Source organism: Eleutherodactylus coqui, chromosome 11 (genome assembly GCF_035609145.1).
Source record: "Eleutherodactylus coqui strain aEleCoq1 chromosome 11, aEleCoq1.hap1, whole genome shotgun sequence".
NCBI classification, from domain to species: domain Eukaryota; kingdom Metazoa; phylum Chordata; class Amphibia; order Anura; family Eleutherodactylidae; genus Eleutherodactylus; species Eleutherodactylus coqui.
Genome location: NC_089847.1, coordinates 77,043,203 through 77,058,377, shown reverse-complemented (window position 1 = coordinate 77,058,377; position 15,175 = coordinate 77,043,203). Strand labels below are relative to the sequence as shown.

At 45.4% G+C, this 15,175-nt stretch overlaps 1 protein-coding gene across 1 annotated transcript in view; it reads left to right on the top strand.

Moving 5' to 3' along the window:
* SLC12A4 (solute carrier family 12 member 4) overlaps positions 1–15,175 on the top strand; it is a 246,864-nt gene that overhangs the window by 119,325 nt on the left and 112,364 nt on the right. The window lies entirely within an intron of this gene.

Genomic DNA, 15,175 nt, shown 5'->3' with positions numbered 1-15,175 from the left:
TTCCTGAATAGCAGCATGATTGTGTACGTGTGCATACAAATTGCAGCTGTATTTATACGATTTGGTATTTTTCCTTCTCACATCCACTGTAATATACGGAGAATCAATAGTTCTGTTCTTGGGCTGTTGATTTCTGCAGACTCAAAAGATCTGTGTCAGTCTCTATGAATAACGTGTGAGATGGATTCTGGAAACGGAGACCACAACTGCATTGAGGAATTTGGCCCTATGAAACATTGTAAAGAACTGGTCAATGGGAGGGTATGTATCAGGGAGAGATTTTTATTTTTAATTAAAATGGTCTGTGCAGGAGGGCATGAGTCAAGCTAAAGCTTTGCTCATAGGTAAAGTCACAACTAAGTCGGAGTGTAAGATAATTCACCTAGGTGTGGAGTGAGTGACTGGAGTATAAGATAATTTACCTGGAAAACAAAGCCCCAAAAAGGCTTTAAAATGAAATTCAGGAACTGGCCCCTCCTGAATTAAAGAAAATACCATGGTAGAATATATGGTCTCAAGAATGACTAGGTCTTCAGAGAAGTTGATACCTGTAAGTAAAGAATGAGAAATATATAGCTGACAAGAAGGTAGCTTGGAAGGACCATAACAGAATGTCCATGGTTAAGGAGGGAAACTGAGGAGGAAAAACGGGGGAAAGACACACTACAGTAGCAGCGTTTGACCTGGCCAAAGAAGGAAAACAAAAATTGCAGGATAATGCCGATTTTTGTGGTTACACTGCATAAATTGGAATGCAATGAAAGAAAAATCCGCAGCAAGCTTGTAGGAATGATGGGGTGACATATATGCATGCCAGACATTCCATGGAACTAATTTCAAAAATTGTATTATCTGTAAATATGTTTATGTTGGAGAAACTAATTAAATGATTCCCTCCTATACAAGTTTTTTTATTCTTTACACCCAACTGTTTCTGAACGTCAAGAAATGCCAAATTGATGGAGGAACTCACTTTGTTCTTATTTGTAGGGGAAAAGATTCTGCTGTCTATATGATAAATGAATGAAGTACAAGATGTAATTTTTGTCTCAGCGTTGACCATCTTTTTCACTACATTTTTTGTTTTGAGCATCTTTTTTTGCCGAAATTATTGTTTTGTGTGCGTGTGTTTTTGGGTATGTGTGTGAAAGTGTGTAATGGGCCGTGTGTGTGTGTGTGTGTGTGTGTGTGTGTGTGTGTGTGTGTGTGTGTGTGTTTGTGTTTATTATTTGTGTTTTGGTTTTTTGTGTGAACCCATAGGGTGTAAAATGAGAACCATTATTACAGTGCACAGCACCCAAGGCCCTTTTACATAGGATGAGTGTCAAGCAAACTATGCCCCACACTTGTCACCATGTATACTCTTCCATGCTGTTATACAGGAGCGAGCATAGTTGGATCACTCACAGCGTGTCCAGCAGGGAGGCGGGACGGCTGGAGTTGAGTTCTCTCTCCGCTTTCCCCTGCCCCTCTCCATTCACTGCAAGCAGCTGCTGTTTACACTGAACGATCGTCGTTCAGGATTTTAAGCTGCTTAAAACTGAACGATTCTCGTCCATTTAGTTTCAGCACGCTTTTACACAGTAAGTTTATCGTTCAAAACCCCGTAGGAGCGTGGAGGTTTTTAAGACTAGAATAATAACCATCCTGTGTAAAAGGGCTTTACATTATATAAGTGGGACGGAGGAGACATAGGTGGGTCTCTGACTTGACAGTTTCTTCCTTCTTGAAGCAAAACGCCACATTCCATTTAAATGTAAAGAAAGTATCTTGTCTGAGTTGTATGTATATATACTGTATACTCTCGATGGTATATTTCTCATGATGGTGTTGCTTATTTTGATTGTCATTGAACTATGATTGTTAAAAGTAATGAGACAATTGTGTATTTGACCAGCCCAAGAAGTACATTGCAAACAGAATTATCGAATGGTACACCATCAATTAGGATTTATTTAATGTGCTACATTTTGAGTAGCAAATGAAGGTGTATGATGACGCAACCATGGTTGTTTAAAGGTTTATGTTAAATATTTGTATATTGTATATCAAGGCAGGTATAAGTAACCAACAATATTTCATTGTATTGCAGGTCTGATAAATTATGAACCATTCTTTTGCTTTACTTTAGCAATTGAATCTATGTATAAGACATTAAAGTGTTATGTTTATGGCATTAATTCTCAGCATCATGCCTGAAGATATGGACTAGTTGCTTCCTCCTTAACGCACTTGAGTTTTGTCATAGTATAGAATCGTAGAATGGTAGTGCTGGATGGGATCTCCAGGGTCATCTGGCCTAACCCCTTGCTCAGTGCAGAATTCACTAAATCATCTCAGACAGATATTTGTCCAGCCTTTTGTTGGAACACTTTCATTGAAGGAGAACTCACCACCTCCTTTGGTAACCTGTTCCACTCATTGATCACCCTCACGGTTAGTTTTTTTCTTCTAATATCTGATTGTTGTCTCCTCCCTTTCCGTTTCATCCCATTGCTTCTAGGCTTTCCTTGTGCAAATGAGAATAGGGATGGTCCCTCTGCACTGTGACAGACCTTCAGATATTTGTAGACCGCTATTAAGTCTCCTCTCAGCCTTCTTTTTTTTGCAAGCTAAACATTCCCAAATCCTTTAACTGTTCCTCATAAGACATGATTTGCGGACCTCTCACCATCTTGGTAACTCTTCTCTGAACTTTGTCTTTTTTAAAGTAGGGTGCCCAGAACCAGACACAATATTCCAGATGAGGTCTGACTAAGGAAGAGTAGAGGGGAATAATTACCTCACATGATCCAGACTCTATGCTTCTCTTAAGACATCTTAATACAGGTTTGTGTTTGCCTGTTGACTCATGTTCCTTCTATGGTCTTTTAGTATACCCTAGTCTTTTTCACGTAGAATTATAGAATGGTAGACTTGGAAGGGACCTCCAGGGTCATGGGGTCCTACCTCCTGCTTCTGTGCTGCTTAGCCCAATTCCTCCCATTCTGTATGTTTTGGTTTTTTCCCTTCTGTTAGTCATTGCCCACTATTCAAGCTTTTCTAGATCTTTTTGAATACTCTCTCTTCCCTAGGGTTAGCTATCTTTCCTAGCTTGGTGTGATGTGCAAATTTGATCAAATTCCCCTCAATTCCCTCCTCCCGATCATTTATAAAAATGTTGAACACCACTGGGCCTAGTACAGAGCCTTGTGGTACCCCACTGGATACATTCTTCCACTTGGATGTGCAGCCATTTATGACTACTCTTTGAGTACGATCACTCAGCCAGTTGTGAATTCACCAAAAAATTGCCTTGTCAATCCCATATTTGGTCATTTTTTTCAATAAGTATGGTATGAGACTTTGTCAAATGCTTTACTAAAGTCAAGATATACTTTATCACCTGCATTTCCCTGATCAACCCAGTTGGTGATTCTGTCTTACAAGGAAATTAGATTAGCCTCACATGACTTGTTTGTTACAAACCCTTGCTGGATCTGGTTAATTAGTCCATTTTTATCCAAGTACTTGCGTACATGCTGTCTATTAATTTGTTCAAATATCTTTCCCCTTTATAGAAGTCAGGCTCACAGGCTTGTAGTGTCCTGGATCCACTGTCTTCCCTTTTTTGAAGATGGGGACAACATTTGCCATTTTCTAATCTTCTGGGACTTTTCCTGTTCTTTAGGAATTTTCAAAGATTATGGCAAGTGGTTCAGCAATTACTTCTGCTGCTTCCTTTAGTATCCTAGAATGTAATTCATCTAGATCTTGAGACTGGAATTAATTTAAGTTAGTTAAGTGTTCCTTCACCATCTCTCTGCTTATAGATAGCCTGAATTATTTTATTCCATCAATAGCACAGGGAAGATCAGTTGATGTTACATCTACTTTCTGAGAGAAAACAGATACAAAATAGGAATTTAAAAGTCCAGCCTTCTCAACATCATTCTTTACCATTTCACCATTTTCATCTTGTAGGCATCCAATGGCATCTTTGACTTTTGTTTTGCCTTTGTCATACCCCCAAAATCCCTTTTTATTGCTTTTGGCCTCTGTTGCAAGCCTTAATTCATGATTAGCTTTTCTGACACTTGCCCTACTATTTATGCAGACTGCATTATATTCTTCTTTAGATATTCCCTCCTTTTCATTTGATAAACCTATTTTTCCTCCTTTTTAACGTGTGCAAGTTCGGTGTTCATATATCCTGGTCTGTTTAAATGCTTCCCATTCTTCCTTCTTTTAGGGATTGTTAACAATTGTGCTTTGAGAATCATTTCGCAATATTTCCCAACCTTCTTGGACATGTCTGTCCTTAAGAAGATCAAGCCATTGGATTCTTGCTACCCTCTGAGTTCATTAAAATCTGCCTTTCTGAAATCCAACCTTGAGGTCTAGTTTTTTCAGGTCTTCCTCCCATTTAAATCCAAAATTCAAGACTAGCATGATCACTGCCTAATAAGGTCCCAGCCACTCTTACATCGTCAACGATTCCCTCCCTGTTGTTAAGAATTAGGTCCAAGATAGCAGATCCCCTTGTTCTCTTCTACCTTTTTGAAAGATAAAAGTTGTCAGCAAGAGGGGATAAGAATTTGTTGGATCCATTAATTTTCCTTGAGAGAGATTCCCAACATATGTCTGGATAGTTAAAATCTCCCTTGATAACCATATCATGCTTTTTTGAGAGCTTGGCCATCTGATGTAGAAAGAGTTTATTAATATCTTCTGCTTGTCCAGGCAGCCTATGGTAAATGCCTACAATAGTGTATTTTTTGTTCTATCCTTGTATTCTTACCCAAACAGTTTATACAGAACTACTGTCTTTCACTTAAACTAAGATTTACCCCGATAATGAGCCCTACCATGAGTTTGAGGGGGAGGAGGGGAGGGCTTGAAATAGAAGCTTTCCCCAAAAATAAGTTTTAGCTACACTAGGTGAAAAAAGAAATACTTACCTAGCCACCGGTATCTTGCTCCTTCATGCTGGTCTCCCTGGTGCTGCGGCAGGATGCTGTGTGTCCTCCACGCTGACAGAGGATTCTTTTCTCGGTAATAGGGCTTTGAATACCCCGCCTCCAGCAAGTGAGCGCTGTGATTTGATAGAGCGCCAGCCAATCAGAGCCAGCGCTTGATCATTCACAGCCATTCAATGAATATCACTGAATGTCTGATTGGTTCATCGAGTGCCGACTCTGCTTGGCTGGTGCTCGATTTAATCTGCGCTCGCTTGCTGTGGAGGTGGGGTATTCAAAGCCCCCGCTACTGAGAAGAGAATCCTCTGTCAGTGTGGAGAAAACAGCAGCCTGCCGCAGCCCCGGGGGGATCAGCACGAGGGACCAGGATGCTGGTGGCTAGGTGAGTATAAGCCATCCCCTGAAAATTTGACACTGTACCTCTTTTGGGGCAAAAATTAATATAAGACAGTGTCTTATTTCCATGGAAACATACCACGCTCTGAAGCTTGAATCTCTGTGGAAATTAATGTTTTTCTAACATACAATGCAATACTTCCTCCCTTTTTTTAGGTCTGATTCTTATAAATAAGTTCTATCCTTCAAGCCTTGTATTCGAATCATGTGTAGTATTCCAAGTTTCTGTGATGCCTATGACATATTTCTCTTCAGGTGTTAGGAGCTCCAATTCTCCTTGTTTGTTTCCCATGCCCTGTGCATTTGTGTAGAAACATTTTAGCTTGTGATCGGTGTCTCTTGCTCCTCTACTTGGCTTCTGAATTTTTTTGTCTTTGTTCTTTCTTTCCACTTCTAATAGCGAGGTTCTGAAATGTATTAGCTGTGTATTTTTACACAGTTAATAGCTAATGAAGTTTTGTTTATTTATTTTTTTTCAACTCCTCGAATAACATTTTTCACTAATATAAACAAATGCAGTTACAATGAGTATAAAGGATAAAAATTTCAAAGTTGTGTATCTATATTCCAATTTGGTAATATAGAAAATTTTGGTGCAAATACCAAGGAGGTAAGTAAAGAAACAGGAAGAATCAAGGGTTTGGAAAGCAAATTTAACAGAGGGAGTATAGTATATCGAAATCCAATGGTTTAAAAATAATTATGCAAATAGTTCATGTTCTATTTGACACAACTATAAGGTTGTTAGTAGAGATGAGTGAACGCGTTCGTCCGAGCTTGATATTCGTGCGAATATTAGGGTGTTCGGGATGTTCGTTATTCGTAACGAACACCATGCGGTGTTCTGGTTACTTTCACTTCCTTCCCTGAGACGTTAGCGCGCTTTTCTGGCCAATTGAAAGACAGGGAAGGCATTACAACTTCCCCCTGCAACGTTTAAGCCCTATACCACCCCCCTGCTGTGAGTGGCTGGCGAGATCAGGTGTTCGCCTAATATAAAAGTCGGCCCCTCCCGCGGCTCGCTTAAGATGCGGTGTGAGTTAGATGAGGGACAGTGCTGTTTATACCGGAGCTGCTGTAGGGAAAGAATTGGTAGTTAGTGTAGGCTTCAAGACCCCCCAAAGGTCCTTATTAGGGCCACTGATAGCTGTGTGTTGGCTGCTGTTAGCAGTGGAATTTTTTTTTTTCTCAAAATCGGCTCTGCAGAGCGTTGCACCTGGCATTAGGGACAGAAGTGCTGCATAGGCAGGGAGAGTGTTAGGAGTGAGTGTAGCCTTCAAGAACCTCAACGGTCCTTTCTAGGGCCATATTTAACCGTGTGCAGTACTGTCCAGGCTGCTGTTAGCTGTGCTGCATTTTTTTTGGGCTTCTCAAAATCGCCTCTGCAGAGCATTCCACCCTCCATTGATACTGCAGGGAAAGAATTGTATAGGCAGGGCCACAACAGTTATTATTCATAGAATATACGCAGTGCTGCCTTTTGGTGGAAAAACAAGTGGAAACAAATCTATTTGTCCAGCCTGTGTCCGTCCTTACGGGCGGTGGACACGTGTGAGCTGCGTGAAAAACATTGCTAAATCATACGCACCCAGCTACGCTTTACTGCTGGCTTCGCCATTTGCTTTCCTTAATTGGGAAAAAAAATACCTGCTCTGCCAGAGTTATAATAACTCTGCTACCCTCACGTTCTGTGACACATAAGCAGGGACACAGCACAGTTATTACACTTCTCATGTTCATTGAATATACGCAGTGCTGCCTTTTGGTGGGAAAAAACTGAAAACAAATCTATTTGTCCAGCCTCTGTCCGTCCTTACGGGCGGTGGACACGTGTGAGCTGCGTGAAAAACATTGCTAAATCATACGCACCCAGCTACGCTTTACTGCTGGCTTCGCCATTTGCTTTCCTTAATTGGGAAAAAAAATACCTGCTCTGCCAGAGTTATAATAACTCTGCTACCCTCACGTTCTGTGACACATAAGCAGGGACACAGCACAGTTATTAAACTTAGATTATTCATTCACTAGAGGCAGTGGGGCCTTTCGTTTTCCCAAAAGGGCAAAAATTATATTTGGCCTGCAGTCTTGCGCCAATTTATTTCCTGCCTGTTAAATCAAATCACTGGTAATACAGCATGCTGAGGGGTAGGGGTAGGCCTAGAGGACGTGGACGCGGCCGAGGACGCGGAGGGCCAAGTCAGGGTGTGGGCACAGCCCGAGCTCCTGATCCCGGTGTGTCGCAGCCGACTGCTGCGCGATTAGGAGAGAGGCACGTTTCTGGCGTCCCCACATTCATCGCCCAATTAATGGGTCCACGCGGGAGACGGTTATTAGAAAATGAGCAGTGTGAGCAGGTCCTGTCCTGGATGGCAGAAAGTGCTTCGAGCAACCTATCGTCAACACGCAGTTCCGCGCCGTCCACTGCTGCAAATCCGAATCCTCTGTCTGCTGCTCCTCCTTCCTCCCAGCCTCCTCACTCCACTACAATGACACCTGCTCAGGAGCGGGAACACTCCCAGGAACTGTTCTCGGGCCCCTGCTTAGATTGGGCAGCAGCGGTTCCTCTCCCACCAGAGGAGTTTATCGTCACTGATGCCCAACCATTCGAAAGTTCCCGGGGTCCGAGGGAAGAGGCTGGGGACTTCCGCCAACTGTCTCAACAACTTTCTGTGGGTGAGGAGGATGATGACGATCAGACACAGTTGTCTTGCAGTGAGGTAGTAGTAAGGGCAGTAAGTCCAAGGGAGCAGCGCACAGAGGATTCGGAGGAAGAGCAGCAGGACGATGAGGTGACTGACCCCACCTGGTGTGCAACGCTTACTCAGGAGGACAGGTCTTCAGAGGGGGAGTCAAGGGCATCAGCAGGGCAGGTTGCAAGAGGCAGTGCGGTGTCCAGGGGTAGAGGCAGGGCCAGACCGAATAATCCACCAAGTGTTTCCCAAAGCGCCCCCTCGCGCCATGCCACCCTGCAGAGGCCGAGGTGCTCTAAGGTCTGGCAGTTTTTCACAGAGACGCCTGACGACCGACGAACAGTGGTGTGCAACCTTTGTTGCGCAAAGCTCAGCCGGGGAGCCAACACCAACAGCCTCACCACCACCACCATGCGCAGACATATGATGGCCAAGCACCCCACAAGGTGGGACGAAGGCCGTTCACCGCCTCCGGTTTGCACCCCTGCCTCTCCCCCTGTGCCCCAACCTGCCACTGAGATGCAACCCCCCCTCTCAGGACACAGGCACTACCGCCTCATGGCCTGCACCCACACCCTCATCTCCGCTGTCCTCGGCCCCATCCAGCAGTGTAGTTCAGCGCACCGTTCAGCCGTCGCTTGCGCAAGTGTTCGAGCGCAAGCGCAAGTACGCCGCCACGCACCCGCACGCTCAAACGTTAACCGTCCGCATAGCAAAATTCATCAGCCTTGAGATGCTGCCGTATAGGGTTGTGGAAACGGAGTCCTTCAAAAGTATCATGGAGGCGGCGGCCCCGCGCTACTCAGTTCCCAGTCGCCACTACTTTTCCCGATGTGCCGTCCCAGCCCTGCACGACCACGTCTCCCGCAACATTGTGCGCGCCCTCACCAACGCGGTTACTGCCACGGTCCACTTAACTACGGACACGTGGACAAGCACAGGCGGGCAGGGCCACTACATCTCCCTGACGGCACATTGGGTGAATTTAGTGGAGGCTGGGACAGAGTCAGAGCCTGGGACCGCTCACGTCCTACCCACCCCCAGAATTGCGGGCCCCAGCTCGGTGGTGGTATCTGCGGAGGTGTATGCTTCCTCCACTAAAGCACCCTCCTCCTCCTCCTCCTCCTCCTCCTCCTCCTCCTCCTCCTCCTCCTCCTCCTCCTCTGTCTCGCAATCAAGATGTGTTAGCAGCAGCATGTCGCCAGCAGTCGGTGTCGCGCGGTGTGGCAGCACAGCGGTGGGCAAGCGTCAGCAGGCCGTGCTGAAACTACTCAGCTTAGGCGATAAGAGGCACACGGCCCACGAACTGCTGCAGGGTCTGACACAGCAGACCGACCGCTGGCTTGCGCCGCTGAGCCTCCAACCGGGCATGGTCGTGTGTGACAACGGGCGTAACCTGGTGGCGGCTCTGCAGCTTGGCAGCCTCACGCACGTGCCATGCCTGGCCCACGTCTTTAATTTGGTGGTTCAGCGGTTTCTGAAAAGCTACCCACGCTTGTCAGACCTGCTCGTAAAGGCGCGCCAGCTCTGCGCACATTTCCGCAAGTCCCACACGGACGCTGCCACCCTGCGCACCCTGCAACATCACTTTAAGCTGCCAGTGCACCGACTGCTGTGCGACGTGCCCACACGGTGGAACTCTACGCTCCACATGTTGGCCAGGCTCTATGAACAACGTAGAGCTATAGTCGAATACCAACTCCAACATGGGCGGCGCAGTGGGAGTCAGCCTCCTCAATTCCTTTCAGAAGAGTGGGCCTGGTTGGCAGACATCTGCCATGTCCTTGGTAATTTTGAGGAGTCTACCCAGGTGGTGAGCGGCGATGCTACAATCATTAGCGTCACCATTCCTCTGCTATGCATCTTGAGAAATTCCCTGCAAACCATAAAGGCAGCTGCTTTGCGCTCGGAAACGGGGGCGGGGGAAGACAGTATGCCGCTGGATAGTCAGGGCACCCTCCTGTCTATATCTCAGCGCGTACAGGAGGAGGAGGAGGAGCATGAGGAGGATGAGGGGGAAGAGACAGCTTGGGCCGCTGCTGACGGTACACCGGCTGATTGCCTGTCATCCTTTCAGCGTGTATGGCCTGAGGAGGAGGAGGAGGAGGAGGAGGATCCTGAAAGTGATCTTCCTAGTGAGGACAGCCATGTGTTGCGTACTGGTACCCTGGCACACATGGCTGACTTCATGTTAGGATGCCTTTCTCGTGACCCTCGCGTTGCACGCATTCTGGCCACGACGGATTACTGGGTGTACACACTGCTCGATCCACGGTATAAGGAGAACCTGCCCACTCTGATTCCCGAAGAGGAAAGGGGTTCGAGAGTGTTGCTATACCACAGGACCCTTGCGGACAAGCTGATGGTAAAATTCCCAGCCGACAGCGCTAGTGGCAGAAGGCGCAGTTCCGAGGGCCATGTTGCAGGGGATGTGCGTAGATCGAGCAGCATGTACATCCCAGGCAGTGCAACAGTCTTTAAGGGCCTGGCCAGCTTTATGGCTCCCCACCAAGACTGTGTCACCGCTCCCCAGTCACGGCTGAGTCGGCGGGAGCACTGCAAAAGGATGGTGAGGGAGTACGTAGCGGATCGCACGACCATCCTTGGTGACGCCTCTGCCCCCTACAACTACTGGGTGTCGAAGCTGGACACGTGGCCTGAACTAGCCCTGTATGCCCTTGAGGTGCTTGCTTGTCCTGCGGCTAGCGTCTTGTCGGAGAGGGTGTTTAGTGCGGCTGGGGGAATCATCACAGATAAGCGTAGCCGCTTGTCAACCGACAGTGCCGACAGGCTAACACTCATCAAGATGAACAAAGGCTGGATTTCCCCAGACTTCTGTTCTCCACCAGCGGACAGCAGCGATACCTAAGCAATACGTAGGCTGCACCCGCGGATGGAAGCTACGTTCTCTCTCACCATCCAAAACGGGGACATTTCTGCTTCATCAATCTGTGTCTAATATTCCTCCTCCTCCTCCTCCTGCTCCTCCTCCTGAAACCTCACGTAATCACGCTGAACGGGCAATTTTTCTTAGGGCCACAAGGCTCACTCAAATAATTTTTCAGAACAATTTTTATAAGTTTCAATTAGCTTAAAAGCGTTGGAACTTTAACTTGAACCAATTTTTCGTTACACTGGGCTGCCTCCAGGCCTAGTTACCACTTAAGCCACATTAACCAAAGCGATTCACCTGCCATCTTGGTTGGGCATGGCCAATTTTTACTGAGGTACATTAGTACTGTTGGTACACCAATTTTTTGGGGCCCTCACCTACAGTGTAATCATAGTAATTTCTATGTTCTTCGCCTGCACTCATGGTACAGAAAGGTGTGTGGGGTTGGCCTACACTTTAGCTACATAAATGTCACTTGTGCCTTGGCTATACTAAGGCTACTGAAATGGAACTAAGACTGCGCTCCCGCTATACTGCTGCTTCAGAATTGTTACTGGGGCCTGTCTTGAGTGCTACTATTGCTTACATGGAACGAAGACTGCGCTCCCGCTATACTGCTGCTTCAGAATTGTTACTGGGGCCTGTCTTGAGTGCTACTATTGCTTACATGGAACGAAGACTGCGCTCCCGCTATACTGCTGCTTCAGAATTGTTACTGGGGCCTGTCTTGAGTGCTACTATTGCTTACATGGAACGAAGACTGCGCTCCCGCTCTACTGCTGCTTCAGAATTGTTACTGGGGCCTGTCTTGAGTGCTACTATTGCTTACATGGAACGGACACGTGGAGAGGACACGTAGTGCCTCAAAAACATCCCCCTCCTCCTCCAACAGGGAAAACATTGTTGGCAAATGCCTTTGCATTGGTTCGTCTGGTGGCAGTCCAAGAATTTCACCTTTACCGACACTACAAGAGAGCCCCCCCACCATCCCCCCGCCACGGCCCACTTAATCCTGGCCACATTCCGAAAACCAACAAAATACAACCGTGGTACTAGGTCCGCAGTCACCACCACATTACCACCAACGCGGTTACTGTTAAGGTGCATATAACCACGGACACGTGGAGAGGACACGTAGTGCCTCAAAAACATCCCCCTCCTCCTCCAACAGGGAAAACATTGTTGGCAAATGCCTTTGCATTGGTTCGTCTGGTGGCAGTCCAAGAATTTCACCTTTACCGACACTACAAGAGAGCCCCCCCCACCATCCCCCCGCCACGGCCCACTTAATCCTGGCCACATTCCGAAAACCAACAAAATACAACCGTGGTACTAGGTCCGCAGTCACCACCACATTACCACCAACGCGGTTACTGTTAAGGTGCATATAACCAGTCTGACTGGGGCATGCAGACACCTTGACAGAATGAATAGTGTGTGGCACATAGGTTCCCCATTGCTATGCCCACGTGTGCAGCTCCTGATGGCGGTGGCACAGGATTATATTTCTCATTGCTTCTGTACAGCATTGTGGGCTATCGCCCCGCCCCTATTAAAGAGGGTCGCTACCTAGCCGTGCCAACCCTGTGCAGTGTGTGCCTGCGGTCCCTCGTCGTGGCAGACGCACTTCTAAATAGACATGAGGGTGGTGTGGCATGAGGGCAGCTGAAGGCTGCGCAGGGACAGTTTGGTGTGCGCTGTGGGGGGGAGGGGGTGCAGTTGGGCAGCATGTAACACAGGAGAAGTGGCAGTGGAGTGTCATGCAGGCGGTGATTGTGCTTTGTTGGAGGTAGTGTGGTGCTTAGCAAAGGTATGCCATGCTCATGAGGGCTTTTCAGAAGTAAAAGTTGTTGGGGGGGGGGGGGCCCACTCTTGCCGCTATTGTGGCTTAATAGTGGGACCTGTGAACTTGAGATGCAGCCCAACATGTAGCCCCTCGCCTGCCCTATCCGTCACTGTGTCATTCCCATCACTTTCCTGAATTGCCCAGATTTTCACACATGAAAACCTTAGCGAGCATCGGCGAAATACAAAAATGTTCTGGTCGCCCATTGACTTCAATGGGGTTCGTTGTTCGAAACGAACCCTCGAGCATCACGGGAAGTTCGTTCCGAATAACGAACACCCGAACATTTTGGTGTTCGCTCATCTCTAGTTGTTAGTTGATCTTGTAAGTAATGAGTGTTTTTGTGTAAATTTAGTATTATAGGAATTATACCATATAACCCATACCTTTTATGGTTTTTTTCATGACATTTCCTGTTTTTTAACCATTTTTTTTCATGAGAAATAATAGTATTAATCCTATTATGCCACTGAGTTATAGTTGGGGGTTGCCTGTCCGTCCATTCCATTGCTATTTTTTTACAGCCTATAAAAAGTGTTTTATATAGTAATCGTGTATGGTGTTGCCCTTGTTCAAAATCTAGAAGACCCAATAAGCAAACTTGTAAAGATTTCGGAACATGGAATCCAATTAATTGGCTCAACAGTCCAAAAAGTCTGAATCTCACTGCAGTTCCATATTAAGTAAAAAAAAAATCAGCATCTGGTGTTAAACAGCTATAGCATTGAGATGTGAGTAGTCGTACCATATAGTATAGTAGGGGTAAGGTAGCATTGATGTATAATATAAAGTTGAATAAATTTATTTGCCGCTGGAGATACCAACAGATGAAAATCCACAGTATTAGACCAATCTTCATAAAAGGCGCTCCATTTATCTTCAGCTGCAAAGTTGAGAATTTAGATCTTATTAAAGAAGTGTAGAAATAAAAGATAAATCCATTAGCTCCTTGTGTACATAAAATCCCAATTAAAGGTGAAGAGGAAATGGAAGGGCAAGGTTTCAGATATTGGATACATATAGCATGACATAGTTGTAAAAACTTGTGAAAATTTGATCACGGTATATCATACATCTGTTGTATTTGTTTAAAGGATACAAATGTGGTGATGGCATAATTCCATGTTCAATCCAACATCCAGATTCAGAAAAATTAAGAAAGCGAGGAAATCCTCTATTATTCCATTGGGGAGTTTCAGATGATAGTTCATGATATCCTGTCAGTCATTTGGCTGAATTCCATGTTCAAATGGCTCTTGACAGAAGACTCCCTAAAATTTTATTTCATATGGTAATACTAAAAACCGAGCTAATTGACAGACAATACAAAACATATAGTCCCAGAGAGCTCTATATCAGACTTGGCATCAAATATTTATAGCAAACCAAGCTCAAAATGAATAGAAAAAAAGACAATGGTGATAAATGCATGCTAAAATGGTGGCTATCAGGCCATCATTACAGATGGCAAAATAAGATTGCCCTCAAACAGCAACACTAATAATGTGCATAATTTTATAAAAATAAACCACAGTGAAACACAAAAATATTAGCAAAGCAGAATAGCCAGCCCACAAGGTTGCTAATGTCAGCCAACCCAACGCTTAAGATAAAAATGACAAATGAAAATAACCTACCACCAACCCTGATGGTGGACTGGTGGGGTTGGTAAGAGCCTCTGGTATAGCCTCATGCTATACAGTTTATATAACCCGTTTAAGAACGCCCACCAAGGAGACTCCCCTTTACAGTCCAATTGACTTGGGGCATTACCAGCAGAGTGTTTAGCCAAATAGTTGAGCTGCATATATAGTCAATCCCAGAGTGAATAGTATCAAGTATTCCCAATATATACCCGGAATAGGTCACTATCAGCATAAAAGCTGCTAAGTAGTAAGTGATAGGGAGATAAAGGAAAAACAACAAATGAATTGTCTGTCACTATGTACATATTAGTAAACACTCGAAGATGAATACAGGAATTAGATGTACATGGTTAGAGGAAAGATAAGCATGATATGCATATATGATAAACATATTAGTAGAGAACTCCATTCTCACTGCAGCGGCTCTCCTTAGTATTGCAGGTAGAGTTCCCATTCATTTCATTAGGAACTTGCCCTGCATTACCAAGCCAGATCATTGCAGTGAGAATGGACCCATATGCTTTCTGCAGAAATCAGATCAGTGCACGAACTAGTCAGTCCACAGAACAACTGATCAGCAGACCTATCTGGTGACTCGCCTGACGATAGACCATAAATAAGTTACAAATGGATAAACCCTTAAGTTCTTATTTTTTATGGCTAACTAATGACACAGAATTAACATATGGCAATTTTTCAACTACTTTGCTAGGCCCCCTATCAATATGCCATTTTTTGCCATGTCT